The following is a 23619-nucleotide window of genomic DNA, read 5'->3' on the forward strand; positions in this document are numbered from 1 at the left end:
TGGAGGTATTGATACCCTATTGACCATTCCACTGGCTTCTTCAGTGAAATCTCTCCTCCTCTGCAATTTTCTCCCTCTTTAATGGTTATTTTCTCTTTTTCTATATTTTCAGTTTTCCCCTGGTAGAAACTAACATGCACAAAAAACTTTTATTCTGTAATCCCTGCCACACTTTCAAGGTCCTATTCACTTGTTCATTTAGCCATTTATTCAACAAATGTACAATACCACTCAACAGTATCTGCTAGGTAATTGGGGGATAAAAAGAGTTTTCAAAGAAAGGACTTTATTTTTTATGATTTTATCGACAAGTCTATAAGAAATTATAATTTAGGCTGGCAAATGCCAAGATGAGGGTCAGAACATTGACTACGTCATGCACAAGGAGAATGAAGACACAAAATGCTGGTAGGATTGAGTATAGAGAGAAGCAGCAAGGGTCTTAACTTCCTCAGTGAATAAAGGGCATGATCAGAAGTTATCAACAAGGATGTGATAGAGGATGGTGTGGCCAAGCCTCAATGAAGCCAGACTTTTTACAGACCCATGAAAGAATGTTTATTTGGAAGAGCAATAAAAGCTGAGGAGGACACTGAACTCAATTCTGAATACTGAAGTATATAAGATATGAAAAAATAAGGAGGTTCCATTTGAAAGGACTGTAGGATAAACTGGATTCACAGAAGAAAAAGCAATGTTAAGGTATGGGAAATACTCAGTGAAAATTTGAGGGTGTAGAGTATTGTAGGTAGTTATAGAACTGATTATTCTTATGGCACAAGAGAGGAATAGAAGGGGCCATCTCTTATGGAAAGAGAAGGAAGTTAGATCAGGTATAGGAATTAGAGAGAAATACAAGGGAGAATTTATAGCAGAGGACAGATGACCAGAGACACCTATCTCTTAAGTAGTGAGCAATAGTAGTAGGATATGAGCCATGTTGAATATAAACAACTAGAATATTTTTCCTGAAGTATCAGTAAGTAGGAGGCGCCTAACACTCTACACAATGCCTGACAGATAGAAGGCACTTAATACAGTTGATCCTTGAACAATATGGGTTTGAACTGCAAGAGTCTAACTTATACACTAATTTTTTTCAATAGTAAATATTGCAGTATGACATGATCTGCAGTTGGTTGAATCTGTGTATGTGGAACCACAGATACGGAGGAAACACAGACACAGAGGGCTGGCTATCAATTATATGGGGATTTTCCACTGCACAGAGGGTCAGCTCTCCTAACCCCTGCAGTTGTCCAAGGGTCAGCTGTATATATGAGTGAGAAATCTCCGGGTAGAAGAGATTTGAAATTTTGTTAAACTACAAATGGTAATTTAAACAATAAGAATGGATATAATTACCCAAGGGGACAACAGTGAGATCCACAGAGTCAGAAACCTCCTGGAAAACGTAAGTAACATAAGTGTGTATTTTAATAGAGGAGTGAGGTATTAGTGTGCATACTGATGTGAACTGGAATGGCACACATCTCACCGAAAGATATTTATAAATATATGTATTATATATATGTGTGTGTGTGTGTGTGTATATGTATATACACTTGTATACATATATACATATATATATATATATATATATATATATATATGCAACCATTGGCAACCATTGATGTAGAAGAATAGAAAGATGACAACTATAATGAAGAAATACGATTAACTTACTTAAATTTTTCAGCACACATTCACTCTGAATCTGTCATGCTATATCTGAGAGCAGTGGTTTGGGCTTGCAATGTCAGCATCATTTGGGGACTTCTTGGAAATACCATTGCTTCAGGCCAACCTGACCTAATGAGTCAAAAATTGGAACTGGAGCCTAGGCATTGACTGTTAAATACAAAATTTAAATATTGCCTCATACCTTGTTGAATTAGCAATTCTATGTGTGTACACTAGATTCATACTCAATTCCATTTGGAAAGTATTTGGTGTACTCTAGGACAACCACCTCCTCCTCAGTCTCCCCTGCTGCAGGAAAATATCTACACCATTTCTGACAATGACATTTTTTTAAAATCTTCTTCATTTATTCAACTTTAAACACTTAAATGTGCCAAAGAACATGTGCATGTGCATGGGACACTGTTAAGATGAAAAAAAAAAAAGGTCTACTTTTCTTAGGCCAAGTTGTCTGGGCATGATCACAATAAACAGTTTGACTCCAAGTACAGCCAAAACCTAGCAGAACAGAAAGGTTTCAGGGATGATAAAACAACTTAAAAAATTTAAATGAGACAACATAAAATCTCAATTCCTGAAGATCAATGAATTACTAAAAACAATGAATTGGCCACAGAAGCAGTAATGAAGCATTTCTGACAAGTGATTATTGTAATTTTAAAAACACTTAAGTAATACAGAGCTGACTCTCACATATAGACTATCCCATATTTTAATATTCTTGGTTTTAGGAAGTTTTTCCACTGTTTTGAACTGGTATCTGACTCTAAGGAAGTCCTGCTTTTACATGCTTTTAAGTGTAACCTTGTGAAGGTTATTTAATTTCTCAGAGGCACTCAGGATGTGATAATAAATCAGAAGATGGATATCTAGTCAACTGTGGAGGATGATTTGTGATTTTAAATACCTCAGCACAAGACACTTCTTTTTAACCTCATGTGGAACTAAACTTTTAAATCCAACACACACAAACACACACACACACTTGGAGTAGGGAACCATATATCAATAAACATGTCATATATTTACCATGTAAACATATCATCTTTAATTCTTTATCTTTTATCCTCTTAATTTAATTCACATTAATTCTTAAAAAATGATTATGCAAAAGCTGTTTCTATGTGCATAGGCATTTATAAACATACATCTATGATAAAAATTTTAATCTTTCCTAATTAACTGCATTTAAATATTTGTGTACCATATTTCCTATTTATAGTCAGTTTACATGAAAACCACAGCTGCCTTAGAAAAATAATTGCTGGAAAAGAACCAGGGTATAACTAAGCAACCATGGGCATTTCCTGGTGAAATAAATGTATTTGATTGAAAGCAACTCTGCATGTTGAAATGGGAATAGAAAAACAGCTATGAACAAGTTCCTCCTCCTTCAAAGGCAACTGGATTTCAGATTTAATTAGATTACTACAGTTTCCATCTGTATTTAATAAAAACACAATAATAAACTTGTTAACCACTGGGCTTCCATGATTCTCACAGTGTACACAGAAATAATTGATACATTAGTGTGGAAACAAGAGAGACTGAACGTAAATTGTATCTATAGACTACCTTGATCAGTCATCAAGAGTATTAAATAAATATTTACTAATTTTAACTTCATTGAGCCCTACATTTCCTTTGTATGTTTTATTGACTTTAAATACATCTTGGTAGGCCTGTTATTTGCAGGTTGGTGAACATTAAACAGGTATGTTCTGTTAACTTTTTTTAAAAATGGGATTGTGCCTAATCCTGGAAATGTCCATAGCGTAATTTCAATACATATTTGTGTTAAATTGGTCAGTAGTATGATGATTGTTGATGTTAAAGACTAAAACATTTCTACTTGTTGAATCATGCTTTGATTTTCTGAATTCATTTGTCTCTAAACTGGATATTTTAAAACTGTTTATTAAATGATCTTTCAAATATATATGATAAAAAGTAATTTTCAAATGGTGTGCAGTGAAAATTAAATATCCCTTTCCCATTAGATCCTCTGCCTCAATCTTCTGTTAATAGATTTTAGTATTCTTCAAAGCAGTCTCTGTTCTTGTCCTTTTCCCCCTTTGTAGCACAAAGTAGACAATATTTGAATAACTGTACAAATATATATGCATGGATACATATATACTTGACTATCTACCAATCTACATACGATATTACAAAAATAAGGAGTATTATGTATTCTATCTGGACTTTAATTTTTCTTTGTTTAGTGGGTGGGTATGTATGTTCACTTTATCTTAGAGATGCTTACAGTATATATAAATCCACTTTTACTCTATGAGAGCTTCCAAGTGTTCCGTATTTATGATGGTGTTTCATCAGGCCCAGTTATTAGGCAGTTAGATAGTTTCTGATTTTTTATTGTTACAAATAATATTGCCACAAGCACCTTTTTCACGCATTTTGTAGACATTATTGTGTGCACATCTGTAGGACAGAACCCCAAAAGTGAAGTTACCAGGTTAAAAGGTCTATACATTGTAAATGTTGATAGAAGCTGACAACTTGTCCTCACACCCATGACAGTTTTAAAACATGACTGTATTGTAGATAGACCATTTCAAAATTCAAAATCCCCCTAATTTACTCCAAATAAACACAGAATATCAGTTTATTAAAAAAAAAAGTCTGCTGTTCAAACCATTGCTAGACAAGTCCTTTTTCTCCAGTGTCTCCCACATCCTCACGTAAACATAGAGTCTAAGTAAAATTGTCATGCCTGTCAGGCAAGCATGGCTTCAACACATTAGCAACAGGTCCCCTTCCAATCACATTGTCACACCTTATCCCCCTGTTCCCAAAGTGTTGAACCAAATCACAATCCTGCCAACAGTGATTCTGAGTGCTTGTTTATCCACAACCTTGTCATCAGTGCCTTTTCTCAAATGTGTTAATATTTGCCAATGTGTCAAGAAAAGTAAAGGTGTTTCATTATTATTTTACCTGGCATTTATTTTATTATAAAAGTGAGGGAGTATCCCACTTACTTCATTAAAACTCGGAATTACTCTATAAACTTATCTATCCTTCGTCATCGAGAGCTGGGCTAATTTTCTCACTATTGATCCAACATTATTACATGACTTCTGAAGTCAGCACCCTAGGGAAGTTGATTTGTAAGCAAGTTTTAGATTGAAAAGGTTGTAGGCAAGTTCCTAAATGGATGGTACAAGTGTCCCTGGGGACAAGAGAAAAGGCAGAGAAATCACTAGAACAGCAACGTATTACAAAAAGAACCAAACACAGGGAAGGTACGATCTAAGCCTTGAAGAAGGGGGAAAAACAGTAAAAAACAATATTCATTGAACTGCTGCAAAGAATTAGACACATTACTGGATGATTTCCCTGCCTAGACACTTTAAGGTAGAAGTTAGTGCTGCAGCTTTACAGAGGAGGAAATGGAGGCTCAGAAATTTTACTCACTTAATGATGGAGAGAGGATTTAAACCCCGAGTCTCTCTCTTTCTATACCTGAGATTCTTTTCACAGCACCATACCTGTTTTCATCAACATGCAGATCTGATGACAATCAGAAAAATGTTCAAAAACAACCATAACTATAGAGACTGACAGAACTCTAAGTAGGAACAGACAGAGGGAGAGGGAGAGAGAAGAAAAAAGAAGGAGACAGAGAGATGTCTTTTGCATTTTGCATGTGGGAAATTGTGAATAGGCTCCTTCAACAGAATGAGTAAAGAAAGATCATTGACTTTGAATCCGATACCTTCACTTCCTGAACTGTGCTCCAAACTTTCCCTTTTTTGCCAAATTTCAACACCTGCCTCTCTCATTCATTCCCAATGATTTTGATGTATTTGTTCTTCATATAGCTGTAGGTCATACAATAGTTTATACTCTCCCTGAATCTGAGTTCATTGTTAGTGATTTAACATGATAGGAGGTAGAAAATTGTATTGGCAGACAGTTACTAAACTTAATTACTCACCAGATCCAACCCCAATCAATTAACCACAGTATTAGACAACATAAATTCTGGATTAGCCTCTGTGAGAAAGGTGGCTACTCCTGTTTCTTCTCAATTAACAACTTCACTCCTTTCATTTACTATGCAGAGCCAGAGCCAGTAAATCTGTGTTAATTTGTAATGACCATGCTTTATATGTATACAGCAATTGCCATTTTCAAAGCACTTTCAGATCTACTAATTCTATTTGACTCCATCATCCAACAACTCATTAATCAAAGCAGGTAACATGAATGCCACTTTCCAGGTCTGTAAAATGAGACTTGGAAAGGTCAACGGCCCACCCAATATGACAAGTTTAGGAAATCTCAGATATCAGACATGTCACAATAATCCTTGGAGGTCAGCAACCTTAGATATGTTTTTCAGAAAACTCCTAAATATAACATATGAGGAAGCCAAGGCTAGGAAAACTTCAACAATGAGTCCAAAGTCACACACTCAGAAATTGGCAGAACTGGGAAGTGAATACCATTCTTGTCTCTTAGCCCAGTATAATACTTAAATGATACTCAAACTCCTAACATTTATAAACAATACAAACATCAAAGACATAGTTCGTACATTATGTTTTAACATTGTCTACCAACTCTATCCCAACTTGCCTTGCCCTTATATTTTCAGATTGTATCTACAAGATGTCAAGAGTGATGGCAAAATTTTAAAATGTAACTAACCATTTGTTTCATTAAGATAACACAGAACAAAATACATTTTAGTTTGTTTTTCTCTGAACACACACTTTGAATTCTTAATTCAAAGCCACTTCCTTTTTTACCTTAATCACCACACTCACCACAATAACTACATGTCATTACCTCATTCCTACCTGCCACTGCCAGCAGCCTGGACTGGTGTGTACCCTCGGCCACCCTACCCAGCAAGGTAGCCTTCCATACCTTCAATCCAACCTTGCATCCTTCCTTTTAATCCCGACACATGTTTTGTCTTACTCCTTTCAGCTTCTTCACTTGACACACAGTCTTCCTCTGTGAACTTCGCCCATCTCCATTTGTCTACAACTGTCGAACTTGGAAACCTCTCAAATCTCACTTCTATGTCTGCTCAGACTAACCAGTTCATTTTAATATTTCCTATTTCAAAACACCGAAATCACACCCCTGTTGCAGACAACGAAAGGGCAACCAGAAAATAAAGCAGCATCCACTGTCTTCCATGAACCATTCTGAGACCTCTGCAAGCCATTATTTTCCTTGATCATCATAAACAGCCCCTTTTTTGGCAGCACCAGAAAAATTAATGAGTGGGCTAGGTCCATTAATTTAGAAAGCTAGTATTAGAAACAGATTAAATATTACTATTACTAAAACTATTATAATAACATTGACAAAATTATTCTTAAAGTTTTCTTATATACCAGAGAATGCTAAGCGATTTCCACATATTATGGACTTTTATAATCACAATCACAATCATTATAAATAACACTAACCCCACTTAACAGATAAATATGGCCCAAAGTAGTCAATCATGCTATTCTAAGTTTGATAACTTGTATGTAGTGAAGCTTGAAGTTGTACCACACAGATGATTTTATGGCTCTTGAACTTTTAATCGTGTTTCTATACTTCAAAGAACGTATATGCAGCAGTACACCATGATTTATTATCAAATTTACTGTCTGCTTCACTAATACATTCTGTTACACTTACCTGAAAACGGAAGAGCTTTGACTCCTTACACTTTAAAATTATGTTGGAAGTCAGAGTGTTCCTAAAATAACACTAGTTTATGGGTCACTTATAAGTGCTAAGCCTTACATATATTATCTCAAATCACCAATCCTGTGATGTAATTATGAGTATCCAAATCTTGTTAATAGGAAAACCAAAGTCTATAATTACACAATAATAAGAGGTTAAACCAAAATTTAAATCTTGTTCTATTGCTTTCAAAGTCCCTATTTTCCACTATTTCTCCCCCTCTCTCTTGCATCAATACATGGTTATAACACTGTTGGCAACTGACATATACTTCATAGTGAAATTTCAGTCTGATTTTGCTGAAACTAAAGAATCCTTTTTGTATGATAACATTTTCCAGAGAAAGTTGTGGAAAAAGCCTTTCCTCCACTCATGATTTCTAATTAATGTTAACGAAAAATCCTACTGAGTGTAAAATGCAAATCATATTTAATTATATACTTAAGAGATTTACATATTTTGAAAGTAAATTATACAAAATAAAGACTCTCTAATCAATGTGGGGACATATGGCCATTATATGCTCAGCAGCCCAGGTTTGATATTATACAAATGATTAATGAAGGTATTTTATAGGCTTAAGGAAAGTAGGAAGCACGTTCTTACTAAATACTAGTTAAATAAGGGTTAAAAAATTATCCTGGACCCAGTTATACATTAAGTGCTAAAACTAATTAACATTCCTGCCATTGTCTCACCATCTTTAAAAAAATAAAATTCTACAAGCATCTCAGGTTCTTTTTCAAGGTGATTTTCTCTTTTTCCTCTAGGAGATTATTAGTAGAAAAATGACCAAGCAAGACCAACTCTTTGTGTCTCTCTTCGTATCAGGGAGTAACCACATTATGGAGAAGAGAAACAGATGGGAATAATGCAAGATGCACTTTGTATTGCTGTATCTAATATTTATAAAAATCCTGCAAAGGAACTGTTATTATAATAAATTAATATTCAATGAAATTGAGCCTTAGAAATGTCAGACACTTGTCAGGACAACAAAGTAGTGGCAGAGTGAGATGGGAACCCTGGGACATCTGATACTGGAGACAGTGTTTGATCTTCTATTTTAAACTCTTTACTGTGTGCTCACCAATTTTTATTTTCTTTCCACTTTTGATATAATGTAAGTATGTCAGTTAGCTATGTCCACAAATGCTGTATAACACATCCCTCCAAAACTCAGTGGCTTAAAACAAGAATCATTTATCTTTAGAGATCTGTAGAGCGCCTGCTGTCAGCTGCTCTGACCATGGCAACGGCCCTCCACAAGTGTCTTATCCTCCTTCTGGAAGGAGCAGGCTAGCACAGGCATGTCTGGAGACAGCAGAGGCACATGTGTGAGCAAACTCAAGTTCACAAGTGCTTTGTCTGTACCATATTTCTAACATCTCATTGAGTAAAGAACATCACAGGATGAGACGTTATACTACATGCAAAGCTGAGGGCACTGCAAAATCACTTACCAAATGGCATAGATACAGGGAGGGAGGGAGAATCATGGTCAGGAATGCAATTTCCCACAGAAGGGGATACACATTTCTACATCAACTGTTCTCAAACTAGAGTATGAAAGCAAGAACACCTGAGAAGTTTGCTAAAATTAGAGTTTGGGCTACCTCCAGAATTTAAATTCCTTTAAATATGTATTTTAACACATACCCTAGTGATTCTAAAGCAGGAGGCCCAAACTTTGAAAAATGTTCTTCTATATATGCCCCCTTGATAGTTTTCATAGAAATATTTTATTCAATATACCAGCCCAAGGCCCATTCATAAAAATTGCGTATCTGTGACTCAGCAATCAGAAACTTGGCTAGAAGCTCTAGCTCCAAAGGAAGCCTATTACGAAAATAACTGAATAATAGATTTACTGTTAATATGTTAATAGTATTTTGCTACCAAAGAATAGTTGGCTATACGTAATGTGGATAATTGCTGGCACCAAAAGAATTACAAAGAGCAACCCTACTTGCTAGCTTGCAGAACAAGATGAAAGGAAGAAAGACATATAGGATGTGATCTATTGACACATACATTTCCCTTTCTTCCTTGTTCTGAAGACTTCGTTGCATTAAAAAAACCCCAAGAGTCCTCTACTACATTGATGATGAAAAATAATAACTGGAGAAAGTAGAATTGAATGATAATATAAAATAGTTGGTGCTCAAATGTCTTCAGAATTATTTCTGAAGCTCTCTCTTTCAATGTCCTCTTTTAATTCTATGATTTTGTAAGAAGGGGTACTCCACGAGATGTTAATCTCTCTTTCATGCTTTGTTTCTATTAGACTTTCTTACAAAGAAAAGCTGGTATGTTTTTCTTATCAGGGACATGAGTCAACAGGGATGATGATGAATTGGTGATGGATACTGAGGCTGAAGCAGTCTAGAAAACATTAAGTAAACCATGATGTGTTGGAAATCTCTGCTACAAAGAAGCAAAACCAAACATCCTGATCTGACATAAACTGAGAGAGGTAAATTAAGTCTTCTAATATTAGGATGTTTTGTCTATTTTGCTTTGTATCTCCTATGTTTCCCATTTTCTGAAAACTGTTGCTATGATACTTTGTTACATAGAAATCTGTGACTATTATACATTCATCACTACTTGTGATGTGCTCTTTAGGACTGTAAAATATCCTTATTTCCCCCTTAAATACTTTTTATATTCTTGACCTAACCTGTCTAATAATTAAGATTGCAATCCCCACCTTTACTCTTTTTGTTTGTATTTGTCTACCATATAATTTTTTAATACTTTTTTTTCTGGAAAAATAGGCAAAATATTACTGTCTAGTAATTTCTTCCCAGTTATTCATGCCTTTCATTGCCTCTGAGCTATTTTACTCTATAATTAAAAAAAATCACAATGCAAATGATTCTTGTACATAGAAAGCAAAAACATCATGTTCAGTGAAAATATAATGAATTATTTTCTTGTAGATACCGACCAGTTTTGAATCTCTATATAAATACATCTCGTATTCCTGATTGCCTATGTGTGTGTGTACTTTTTGAAATCTACTCTGAAGAGATTATATTATCCTATTGGTTCCCTGATTAGTTAATGAGTTAAAGAAAATCTCTGATATATGTTTATTTTATAGGCATAAGTAAATCATAAACAATTTTCCTTAATCACTTGTATTTCCAACCTTTCTGAATCATTTTGTTTCAACTGTATCTCCTTGATACAGTATTTATTCGGGTTTTGGTTTTTTAGATCCAGTCTGCTTGTTCTTTTGCATTTACATTTAATTTTTTACTATAAATGATAAAATTTCTCTTTGCTAAATTATATGTATATTATTATTTTTATTATAACACACTTATTAGTGTATTATAAAACCTTTTACAGAGTTGTTTTTTCCTAAAGATTTCCTATTTTTCTCTTGTTGAGTGGAATTTAAGTAATTTCCTTAAGAACAGCTCATATAAATAATAGACATTAAGAAAGAGAGGAAATACAACACTCTTTAAGCATACTAAAAAAAAAAAAAATCCTCACTTCACTTATTTTGAGAGAAATCCTAAGTACTGTCACACTAAGAAAACATTTATCACCCACCATGGTGGCCAAAATCTAACTGTGACTAAAAACTCCATAAACTGGAAATACTGGCTCTTCATATATTGTTGATGTGAGTTCAAAATAATGAAACATATAAAAGGCAATTTGTAAATATCTGCCAAAATCACAAATGCTTCTAATATTTGACCTAGCAATTCCATCTCTTGGTATCTTAAAAAATACCCACACACATATGACAGATGTACAAAGTATGTATTGCAGCATTGTTTTCAAATAACAAAATATTAATCACCAAACAAGTGTTCATTAATAGAGAACTAGTTAAATAAACCAAGGGGTATGCATACAATGTCATACTGGATTTATCGCAAAAAATTAAGAATCCCTCTAATACTGATATGGGAGGTAGACTCAAAACTCTAGGATAAATTGTCAAGTAAACAAAGAAAATTATAGTACGGGACATAGAACGTGCTACCTTTTATAATTAAAAGGGTAGGCAATACTAATATATACTCATATTTACTTGTATCTATTTAAGGAAACATTGGAGAACATACAAGGAAAAAAAATCAAAATGATTATTTATAGAGACTGAGAAGGGCATTAGTGAGCAGGACAGAGGCGATGGAACACATGTCAGTTAATAATAATTGTCTTATTTTAATCCGAATGATATTTAAATATCTATCAACTAATACAGCACTATCAGATAGGAACATGAACCAAGGTACTGGTGCCTGGAAAATCGGATTAGATTCTGACCATAAACAACCCATATGACTACAGTGGAGAGTGTAAACTCAGTAACAGCCCTGGTTTTGAATGTTGAAACTTGTATTATCTACCAAAACAATCGAAATTTCATTAAAGTTTAACATAACTAAAACAAAACAAAACACATATTCAGGTATCAACTTATCATAGCTAAAGCACATGCAATAAAATGAATGAGTTTATATTTTCAGGAATAACATAAGCTAAGGTATGAAAACATAGCAATTAGTTACATTCTTCAAAAATTCTGTTTACACAATGCTCTAGGTTTTTCTAAGGCATGATTTCTAAAAATGTATACCAAGTTCTTACTCATCATATACGCCTGCTTACAAAAATTTCCAAAATCAAATATACATCTAAGTACTACATATTATCCCCTTAAAGAAAATAAAAACGAGTGGCATCTAAGGATCATTGCACTAAAGAAATCAATTAAGAAATGGTAATTATGTGACTTGATGGAGGTGTTAGCTAACCCTACAGTCAGAATCATTTTGCAATGTATAAGTATATCAAATCAATACATTGTACATATTAAACTTACACAATGTTATATGTCAATTACATCTCAATACAACTGGGAAAATAATTTTAAAAAAGAAATCAATTAGGTTGTTTGAGATGTCACCCTAATGAATTATATAACCATAAAAGTCTTTATTCTTATGACAGTATTTCATTAAAAGATATGTTTCATGTCATTTGCTAATTTTTAACTAAACTTACATATCTTATCAGGATTACACAGTCAAGGTGGCAATGATTCTGAACTGTTAACAAGGGCGTTCATCATTTTCCCCAATAACTGTATTCCTGAATGTTTCTGTGTTTATCAAATTTAAAATAATTTGACCATTTTAAATTTAAATTTTAGGAAAGGGCTTGCTAAGTAAAAATTGCCTAAATGACATGGAAATAAAAATATGCATTCTGCAGCTGTTCTGCTGCCTCAACTTTATTTTCAAAACAGCTTATGAATAAACAAATAAATAAGTAAGCAAGGAAATGCTAAAATTAAAGACAATATAGTAGAAAATGTTTAGAGTTTGGGTCTAGACATATTTGGTTTTCAATCTTGCATGTGCTACTTGTAAGATACATGAAAATGAACGATTATCTTTTCTGCTTGATTTTCTCATTCATAAACATGTGGACATGCAACCTGAATGGCTGTTGTCAGAATTACACAAAATGTGTGTTAATTGCTTGGCACAGTGACTGTCATACCATGAGAATTAAGTTAGTTTTATTCCTTCCTCCCTAGAAATGTTAGCAAGAATTAGTCATTCCTTCTTAATTTATGATTCACTCATGGAAGATATACAAAGTTGTTAGGACAGCATGTTAGTGGACTGCAAATTGGCTTGAATTTAAAGGGGAAAAAAAAAACAATTCAAAAGGAGAAGGTGACTTGAGGTTTAAATATTTCTATAGGCAGAGAACAGCTACCACCACTTCTTAGCTACAAATATGGACTAATCTTTATAGAAAAGGGAGCACGACTAACAGGGCGGAACTAAGAGCCCCTGAGAACCATATGAGGGGCAAACTGGGTTCCTAATAAACATAGGTTCCCTGCCGCAGAAACAGTAAGATTTGGGGTACGTGCTTTTTCTATCCCTTTTTGATTGAAAATGTCTACTGGGGTTATTCCATCACTATCTCCCAACTGATTTTTGTTTATTGGAGCAAATAACTTGTTTTTTTAGAACACAAATCTCTGCATTTGATGAAAAACAAACATGAAAAACAAACAAAACAAAACCCTGTGAAATCAACCACACGGAGCCTGGACACGATTTGGATACCGAAATCTTGTACTTTAAGCCTGAACTTGATGCTACAATGAGAGAAGACTTTTGATGGTCTTGAAAGAGCGGGTTAACGTATTTTACATTTCTGGAAAGATGCGACTATTTTATGACCAGAGGGCAGGCTGCAGTGGACTATATTTGGACCAAATTTGTTGCCATTCCACCTTTTAAAGCTAGACTGGGCTGTGATTTGCTGTGATAGGCAGAATGAGACAAAAGTGACTCTGTGTAACTCTTTAGAGTGACTTTAAATGGGCTTTTTAGAAGTGGGCAGCTTACCTTTTCAATCCCTCTTCCATGGTCGGCTTCCAGGATCGGCTTCCATGATCTAAAACACTCGACCTTGTAGGGAGGTCACGTGGAGGAGCACGAAATGCACACCAGCACCAGTCGTCAGCCCTGTCAGTGAGCTGTCTTGGAGCTTCCAGCCATTGGAGTCTCCCAGGTGACCACAGTTCCAGCCAACAACACATAAAACAGAACTTCCCAGCTGAGTCCAGTTAACCTGTGTCACTGAGAGATAATAAATGGCTGTTTTTTTTTTTTTAAGCTACTAAGTTTGGTGATATTTTTCTTTTTATACGAGACATCACTACAGTCATAACATTTGTTAAATGCATTCTAAGGTTAGAAAAATATTTTTTATACCCTAATATACCTGTGAATTTCCAAAAGCTAAAGAGATCTCCAAAAAAGTAGTGGCACTGGTTTTCAAAGTAACATGCTTTGGTGAAGAGAAAGTTATTTGAAATGAAAATTGTCTGAGCTTGGAACTTAGACAAACCATTTATTAATTGTGAAAACTGATTAACCTATTTAACATTTTGGAGCCCAATTGTCACCTTTCATTTAAAATAAAGAAAACAATACCCACTTTACAGGATTTGGGTATTACATAAAATAAGACAAAGATCATCTATCATAAGCACAGGAATTTGTTTTGTTCAATCATGTAACTGATATTATTATTATCTGACAAGAGACAAAGTGGCTGATTGTGTTGGGCCTATAAAATGATTCTCTTCCTTTCACAGCAGAAAACTTGTGGTAATTTATATAAAGAATGGTAAGGGTTGCTTCTTGTGGAGGGATTTTACTTTTCTACAACTAGTAAACACTCTGAGGAATTTTACCAAACTTTTTCTTGGCACCTGGAATTGGGGAAGTCATTTTATAAAGCCACACATACACAGCCCCTCCATCACAGCATGGGATGTGTTGGTGGATAGATGAAGGCAAAAAGGCTGCCTGTGGCTCCCCTAAACCTAGACAGATGAGTTCCTTGTCTTAGTAGCCAGATGCTTATTCAGTCAGTACTAATCCTGACTCTGTTTCACCTGTATACACCGTGAGAGCGATGCCATGCTGATTAGCAATCAAAGTACAGAGCAATAGATAGTTTTTCACTGTTTTCCCCCTAAGCAAAATGCGGATCACAATTTAACGCTAAAACATCCCAGAAGAGGAAACTATCAAGAGCTAGAAACCTGACAGAACTGTAAAAAGCATGTGAATTCAGTTATGCAGAATTTTGTCAATGCTAAGTCTACTTGCTTCTACAAGTAGGAAAGTTTAATAAAAATGGCAGAAGGCATGTTTTTAGAACTCAGTCCCCTTGTGTGTGTATTCTACAGCACTTCCTGTATCCCTGTCCAACCACTGACCACTGTATGCCTGTGCCAAACATGGATTCAGATCCACTGTTGTCTAGTGCTTCAACTGTGGACACAGCTTTGGAATCTATTTCAGACAGAGTGGGTATGAAAAATACCTAAGGACATATGAAGAGTTAGGAAGGTTCATTGCTTGCAGCGGTTTTCAAAGGGTGGTCCCAGGCCAGCAGCGTGGGTAATCAGTGTATTAACAAGTCTTTCATGTTATTCTTTTTTTTTTAATTGAAGTATAGTCAGTTTACAATGTTGTGTCAATTTCTGGTGTACAGCATAATGTTTCAGTCACACGTATATTCCTTTTCACATTCTTTTTCATTATAAGCTATTAGATATTGAATATAGTTCCCTGTGCTATACAGTATAAACTTGTTATCTATTTTATATACAGTAGTTAGTACATGCAAATCTCAAACTCCCAATTTATTCCATCCCACCTCCTTTCCTCCCTGGTAACTATAAGTTTGTTTTCTATGTGAGTCTGTTTCTGTTTTATAAATAACTTCATTTTTGTCTTTTTTTTTTTTTTAGATTCCATATTTAAGTGATATTATCTGGTATTTTTCTTTTCTTTCTGGCTTACTTCATTTAGTGTGACGATCTCCATCCATATTGCTGCAAATGACAGTATTTTATTCTTTTTGTATGGCTGAGTAGTATCCTATTGAATATATATATACCACAACTTCTTTAAACAGACATCTTTCAGGTTATTCTTAATGCTTAAATTTTGAGAACTGTCAGTGTAGTAGACTGAGGTAAGCAAAAATTCAAAAACAACACCAAACAAAAAACCACAATCTCTCAGAAATATGGATTTCAAGATTGCTTCCATCAACTAGAAAGGAAAGGCATAGTTGTCAATATTGGACACTTGAAAGAACTCTATTTCTAGAATCAGAAAGACTTGGAATTAAAGTATGACTCTCTACGCCTGTCTGATTTTACTTAACCTTTCTGAATTCAACCTCACTGTCTGCACATGGAGATAATATGCCTCTCTCAGTATGTATTATATCGAATAACAAATCTAAAATATCCAGTATAGAGCTGTGTCTCTAGTATTCATTCATTCAATTCACATAGTGTTTGCTGAAGATACAGGCAGTATCTTCAAGAGAACTATAGGCTGCCTGTTTCGGGATGGAAAAAGGTTGTGAGGAATGGGATAGTAAAAAAAAAATAAAAAGAAAATAGAGGCATTCATGAGTTTGTTGATTTCTTATCATTCAGGTGGCTTCTTCACAGATGATAGTGGAGAAGTAGTGAGGTTTACATATGGCAGTGAAGAGTATGCGTTCATTTGCCTGAATTCAGGGCCTCATTCATTTTCAATTATTGAAAGCTTGCCCGTGAAGGGCCAGGAACAGTGCCAGTAAATGAAGGTGAAATAGGCTATTCAAAAAGAGGCAGCACAGGATAATAATTAAGAACTTGGGCTTGGAGCCAACCTGCCTGGTTTTGAATCCAAGGCTATTATCTATCTATTGTGTGACCTCAGGGAAGTCTCTTCACCTTCCGGGGTCTCAGCTTTTTCATCTTTGTTACCAAAAAGGTGGTAATAATATCAAATACCTTGTAGGATTATGGTCAGAATAAAATGAATTAATACATGTAAAAAATTAGACAAGTATCCAAGCAAGACAGGCCCTTAATAAATGTGGATTATGGGCATCTCCTGCTGTGTTGGCAGAATTCACTCCTTTCCAGGCTTTTCCTGACACCCCACTGTCTGTGTGATTGAGTCCAAAATTTTATCCTTGCAGATCTCTCCACTGGTACTTCTCAATCTTTAATATGAATAGGCTCACTAGAGGTTCTTGTTAAAATGCAAATTCAGATTCAGTAAGCCTAGGGTAGGGCCTGAATTTCTGCATTTCTAACAAGCTCCCAGGTGATGCCCAAGCTGCTTTTCCAGGAGCCACCATTTCAATGCAAAACTACATTCTAATTCCAACTTTAGAATGTAGCCCCCATTGCAAAGTTGGAACATCATTTTAATAGAGGTCCCTAAAATATGCTATAGAAAGAATGACTACTTTTATTCACTTGAAGATCAGGCAAACTTTGAAAAAGGTATTGGTCATAAGGAAAGACAAACTGTAAGACAAAAGAAAAATGTAAGAGTATTTTGTGTTATGTCTTTGATGTTAAGGGCACAGAATATGAATCTGATCTAGACAACAGGAGACCAGAGCAATGACTGAGAAGCAGAATTGACAGAGTTGCAGGGCAGGGAAGAAGGCTTTACTAACTGCTGTGCTGAGAGCTTCACCACAGAGATGGGGGAAAACACAATTCAGGAGCATGGAGTTATAGTAGCAGGAAGTAATTTTTACAGATTCCTACACATCTTATAGTGAATTGTGGACAGAACATTATTGCAATGCATGTTGTTTGAGCAGAATTCAATTTATTTTATTATGTCATTTTATTTTATTTTTAGGAATAGTATTTACCTCATAGTTATTATAAAAATGAAATGAATTAATAGATAAAGAGATATAAAATTTTTAGAATACAATTCTCCCTGGCAGGCAGTAGTATTATTTAATATTAGCCATTATTATTATTAAATGGTATTATCTTTGAGAAAATAATGTTTATTACAAGAAATGAATAAAAGACAAGTTCTATGTGTCATTTATTTTGATATTACAGAAACTTTAATAAATTAAGATGAAAGAGGTAAAATACACAGTTCAAAGCCACATAATTTGTATGAGGCATAACTGGGTTAGAACAGATTTAAAAGTCTACACTCTTCCACAAAGACAGGCTGATTGGTTTAAGCCAAATGATTCAACTTTAGGCTACAGTTTCCTCATCTATAAAATGAAGATAATTGTCTTTTAGCAACCAGGTGACCTTTATGTGATCACAGCAGTAATTGTATATTAAACATTTTACAGATATAAATTGTGATTGATTTAACTTACCAGTTACACTTGTGTTCAGCTACATATGCATTCTCAGTAGTACAAGTCATTTTTAATTGTACATATGCCCATAAATTAATTTGTACTGTATATTATATCACGTCAACAAGTTAAAAAGGGGTAAAAAACACATTTAGTTAACTTCTAGACTTTTCAACTCACACAATTATTCTAGGAATATAGATACCACAAACAGTGAACTCCAGCCATATAGTCTTCTTTCAGTTTCTCTAAGATGCCATGTGAGTTAGGATCTTTTTTGGTGTTTCCTTGGCTAGAAGTTTCTCTCCCTGGGTCCTGACATGGGTGACTCCTGTTTATCACTCAGGTGCTGGCTAAAATGTTGTTTCTTTGGAGAGACCTTTCTGACCATCCATGTACTTCTCTCTCTCTCCATCCCCATCTCCAAATGTTCAGTAACTGTATAATAGACACCATTTTAATCTTTCGGTATGCTCACCACTATCTAGCTGGCATCTTGTCCCCGTGTGTTTGGGTTTTTTTGTTTTTGTTTTTTTCTCATTGAACATTTTCTTCCAAGGAGAGTGTCAGAGAGTAAGCACCTTGAGAGGAAGGACTTCCTTCCCTGTCGAGTTTGGGCTGCAGTTCCTGTGCCTTAACTACTGTCTCTTTAATAAGTAAATACAGATAAATAAGACATGACCCCTGACATGAATCTCAGTACATCCAAACTTTAACAACTCCCAGATACACTTAGAATAATTTAAAATGTAGGCAATACCCTTGATTCAAAATTAGCAGCAGTTAAACGTTTATTTTATAGTACTTTGAGATTTGCAATGACATTTCTGCTATATAGCTTTTGGCATGTAAGAATAAGATGAGTCAAGGACCTACAATCAATGGCTATAGGGTCAACTTGCATACATTTTGCCGAGTATAAGTCCATTATTCTGAATACGGAAGGTAAGGTCTGTGTTTAATTTTACACACTGCACTTAACTATGAGTGAACTTGAGGGTAATGTTAAATTAGTAGTTTATCACTTACATCATGAGTGAAATAGAATCAATCTTAAATTGAATACAAAGGATATACATGTTTTCTTACTATACATTAAGCAATACCACTGTATATTAAATTAACTTTAGTTAACTATAGAATTTCTAAATGTTGCAATCAAATTTCATCATATGCATAAACCTAATGTTTTCTCTAAGTTATCAGCAGGAAAGAGCTGCTTCTCGAGAATGGAGAAGTAATTTATTGGGGGAAAAAAAGTCACAATGTGATATTGCTATGATCCTATATACAGGTTAGAATTACTCAAATTTATACCTAGGAAATACTCAAAAGAAAGTCAAAGACATATAGCATTTATTTTCAGTTTCGTATCTGAAAGGGGGAAAAAAAAGCCTTATCATAAATCCAATTTTTAACACTGCCTTTTTCACACCAAAGTATTTCATTTTTTCAAAGCAATGTTTAATGGTATCAAGCCTATATATGTAATAATAAACTGTACAACTGGAAGCTTCAGAGGTGATATGGTATAAGAAAGGTCTTTCTACAAATATTCTTTGATAGAAAGTAAAAATGTTAAAGCAGGCTTAATGTTAATACCCATAACATGGCACTGCCTGGGCAATTAGTAACCACCCACGAAATTAACAGAATTCATTTTTAGCATTTCAGTGTTAGTTTTTAATGTTCACATGTATTGTTAATATTTAAATCTAAATCATTCCTTCTCTTGCTCCTTCAGAATGTTTCTTTGGATTGACGGTTCTATCTTTCCTTTGGGGTTATCTATGCTCTTGTTTTTGTCAGTTCTCAGCAAAGAAATAAGGTCCCTCTATGAATTATTCACCTCAATTTTCAAACATTTCCTGAACACCAAATCTGTTCAGATGAAGATTTGTATAAGATTCTAGGAAGGGTACAGAAATGAATAAATTATGGTCCTCTGCTAGGAAAGACACGTACCTTGCTATGAGAATAATTGGAAGAGACAAAAAAATAATTCACCCGAATAGTAACATTTGAGATATGTTTCTCAAAGAGTGGGAGGAATTTTGATATTTGGAAGGGAGTTTAGAGATAACAGCAGATAAGCTAACTCATGGAATAGAGACAGAAAAATTCATAATGAAAGTAGGAACTTTTGAGAAAGTGGTATAGGGATGTGATGTGGAACACGAGGCTGAATGTGAAGTTTGAGGAAGGATAAATGGATACGTACTAAGATTTTTTTTAAAAAAACAATTACCATTACAATTTTTGAGCCAGGGGATGACAGGATTAAATATTTTCTTGATATTATCTCTTTTTTTTTCCTATTCTTGTAAATAAACTTCCTCTAAATTTCCTCATCCTAATATTTCTTCCATCTTCAGTAGCCTTAGTATATTTTGAATCCTTTCTCTTTTCTCTGCTATATGCCAGGTTCCTAAGGTCTTAACTGGATTTACAAAAATGCCTCCTAGAGCCATTCTTTCTTACTTCAAAGTCCTTTCTCTACACCACTGCCAGTAATCTTTGTAAACTGCAGACTTTCCATGTCACATCTCTGCTTTCAGAATCTTTACTCGTTCCCCAAATCCCTCAAGACCCCTGAGCACGATTTATGAACCCTCTGGTCTAACTCTTTATCCTCCTCAGCACCTCATCTGCAGATACCCCTCTACCATTCATCTCTAAGCCTTTGCCTGTGCTCTTGCATCTGAAATTCATGTCCCTCACCCCATTCATCTTTAGACCTCAGTCCTCCAGGAAGCATTTCTGGTATTAAGCGTCCCCTCCTCTGTGCCCCCAGTACCTTCTGTTTATCCTATTAAGTTATAACAGAATGTTCACATGGTCAGTTCACTCACACAAAGCTGCACACTCTGTGAGGGTGGGCATGATTATCTTGGTCATGCTTCAATTTCCAGGAGTCAGTACACTGCCTGGCACATAGTAGGTTCTAAACATATATGCATGAGATAAATGCATGCAGAAATGAATAAATAATGTGTAAACTGAATGAATGAGACATGAAGACAATAAAAGGTGAGGAAGACAAGCTTTTCTAATTTGATCCTGTAAATTAATGAACAAATTACATGAACAATAATCATAATAACTGCTATTTACTGAGCCATAAATATATGCCAAATCAATGCATGGAGGATTTCATCCAGCACATAGCACAGTGCTTGACACCAATATATGTGTGTGTGTGTGTGTGTGTGTGTCTATATATAGGTATATAGATATATATCTTGACTGACTGAATGTTATCCTCATAACATCATAGAGATGCAGCTACTGTTAAGTTTTCCGATTTTATACACAAGGAAACTGATATTCAATGAAAACAAGTAACTACCCTCAGATCACACAATAGCAGTGCATGTATCTAAATGTTCTGATTTTTCAGTTATGTTACAGTTTGTTAATATCTTTAAATATTAAAACCCTTTTTTCTCTTCCACAATAAAGCTTATCTATAAGTCCAGTATATGAGGCTCTTGAAGATGAACCTACTGTGGGATGGGGCAACACATCCCCTCTCCCATGCACACACAAGTCGGTCCCTGAGTAATCTCTAGGGATATCTACAAGTTTCCAGAGAGCATTTAGTAGTTCACTGGTCAACTCCCTACTGCCTGCCAGTACACAAATAAGGTCTCACAGCAGCAATATTAAATATCTTAACTATAGTTTCTTTTGACTTCCCTGATAATATATTTGCAATATAATGCAATATATTTGCCTTGGTCTAGTAGGGAGCCCAGTTATTAAATCAAAAAAGTTGAATAAAAGGAGATATACTGGCCAGGAGCATAACCTAGCATTTCTTAAGTTTGACATTTAATACTCTCTAGGCATGGGAAAATTAGTATTTGGGAGAGATTAGTACCAGGGTTGGGGGACTCTGGAAGTTAATAATATAGTAAAGTTGGGGCTCTGAGTCCAGACAGTTACTAAATTAGGACTATACAGACATAAATTACGGTTCAGAGATGAACTTACTTTCTTCTTAGTCTAGGAAGAACATTCCACTTGACACTATGGTCAAGAAAAACAGCTTTAGAAACTGATAGATCTAAATTTATGACTTAGCCTTGATAGTTTGAAAAAGTAGAGCTTACTTAAGACTATGCTTCTTATCTAAGTGTTTAATTTGGGAAATATCCTCAAGAACAGGAATGGGAGACTGAAAGAATGAAAGAAGGAATGACGGAAAATCAATCAAGTGTACATTATTGCTGCAAGCAACTGTGAACCGATTTGCCTGGGGTCTCTCTAAGAATATAAATAGCATGCTAAGTAGCATATATTTTGAGTAGAATTTGCCTGCATTATATTAATGACAGTGTTGTTTTAATCATTCCCTGGAAAGAAACACCATCTTGAAACTTCTTTATAGAATCCCAGGCTATAGACTTTATTGGAATTCAATTAAGAGTTGATTCAAAAGTAAATAAATAATAAATGGTGCCTTGTTTTGATTTGTAAGGAGATAGAGAGAAAGAAAGAGAGGGAGAATGGAATAAGGTGAAATAAAATACCTGGATTTTAATTCTTTTATTTGCAGGATCTCACAGTCTATCTGAACTCAACCATTGTCAAGAATTCAACCTAGTGAAAATGTAATAGCAAAAGTGAACACAGTTCTGGCATCTGTCCGTAAGAGGATACTCTGTAATCATGTCCACTCAGAAAGATTTGTGTCCGTATGTTCCATTATTGTCTGTGGGAGTCAGTTCCGTTTTTCTTGACCCTAGGAATCTACTTGTAAAATGGAACAGAAGGCTTAGACTAGGGAAATTATCTTTTGCCTGTTTCTATACCTGAAAAATGCAGAAAGTAACAATTCTGTGCAATGTACTTTTAACACTTAAGGCTGCCCTTTGGAAAACCATGATTCCAATGAACGTTTGCAAACCTCAGTTAAAACCAAAGGGATAAATTATATCCTCTGCTGCACATAATGAACCAAGCAGTTTGGTGTGAGGTTTTAGGGCAATGTTCCAGTGAATATAATGCTCTGGTCAATTTGAGAGAGATTTAGAAAAGCTCCAGGCATATCTTGGAGATTTTAATTGAATGAAGAATTATGAAGGAAATGGGAAAGTGAGGGTTATTTCATCATGAAGTCTTCCTTCTTGGGGACAGACCCAGATAATGAGGCACAAAACTCAGACTTACACCTTGGTTCTGTCTCACTCTCTTCTTAGATAAAACTCAGATCCCTCCTTTGTGAACCAAGGGTGTGTATCCCTGACATAGAACACTGGGATACTCTAGTACCAGAAGGCTCGTTACAGACCACCATATCCAGGGATTCCAAATTCAAATGTCTTTAGATGACAAACAGATAGAATAAATGAATAAACAGACCAAATATTCAGGATCCTGGTATCTACAGAGCAAATTTTCTTCCTGGACTAGTAGTTTGAGTCCTGTAATTCTCACACTCTCCTCTAATGACAATAATACAAAGTT

At 34.9% G+C, this 23619-nt stretch overlaps 1 protein-coding gene across 1 annotated transcript in view; it reads right to left on the reverse strand.

Moving 5' to 3' along the window:
- TENM4 (teneurin transmembrane protein 4) overlaps positions 1-23619 on the reverse strand; it is a 2614134-nt gene that overhangs the window by 2362627 nt on the left and 227888 nt on the right. Inside the window, exon 2 of the mRNA XM_032488752.1 lies at positions 13836-14061. The gene's annotated coding sequence lies outside the window, so the exon portion shown is untranslated. The remainder of the gene's footprint in view (positions 1-13835; positions 14062-23619) is intronic.

This window comes from Camelus ferus, chromosome 10 (assembly GCF_009834535.1).
Source record: "Camelus ferus isolate YT-003-E chromosome 10, BCGSAC_Cfer_1.0, whole genome shotgun sequence".
Taxonomy (NCBI): domain Eukaryota; kingdom Metazoa; phylum Chordata; class Mammalia; order Artiodactyla; family Camelidae; genus Camelus; species Camelus ferus.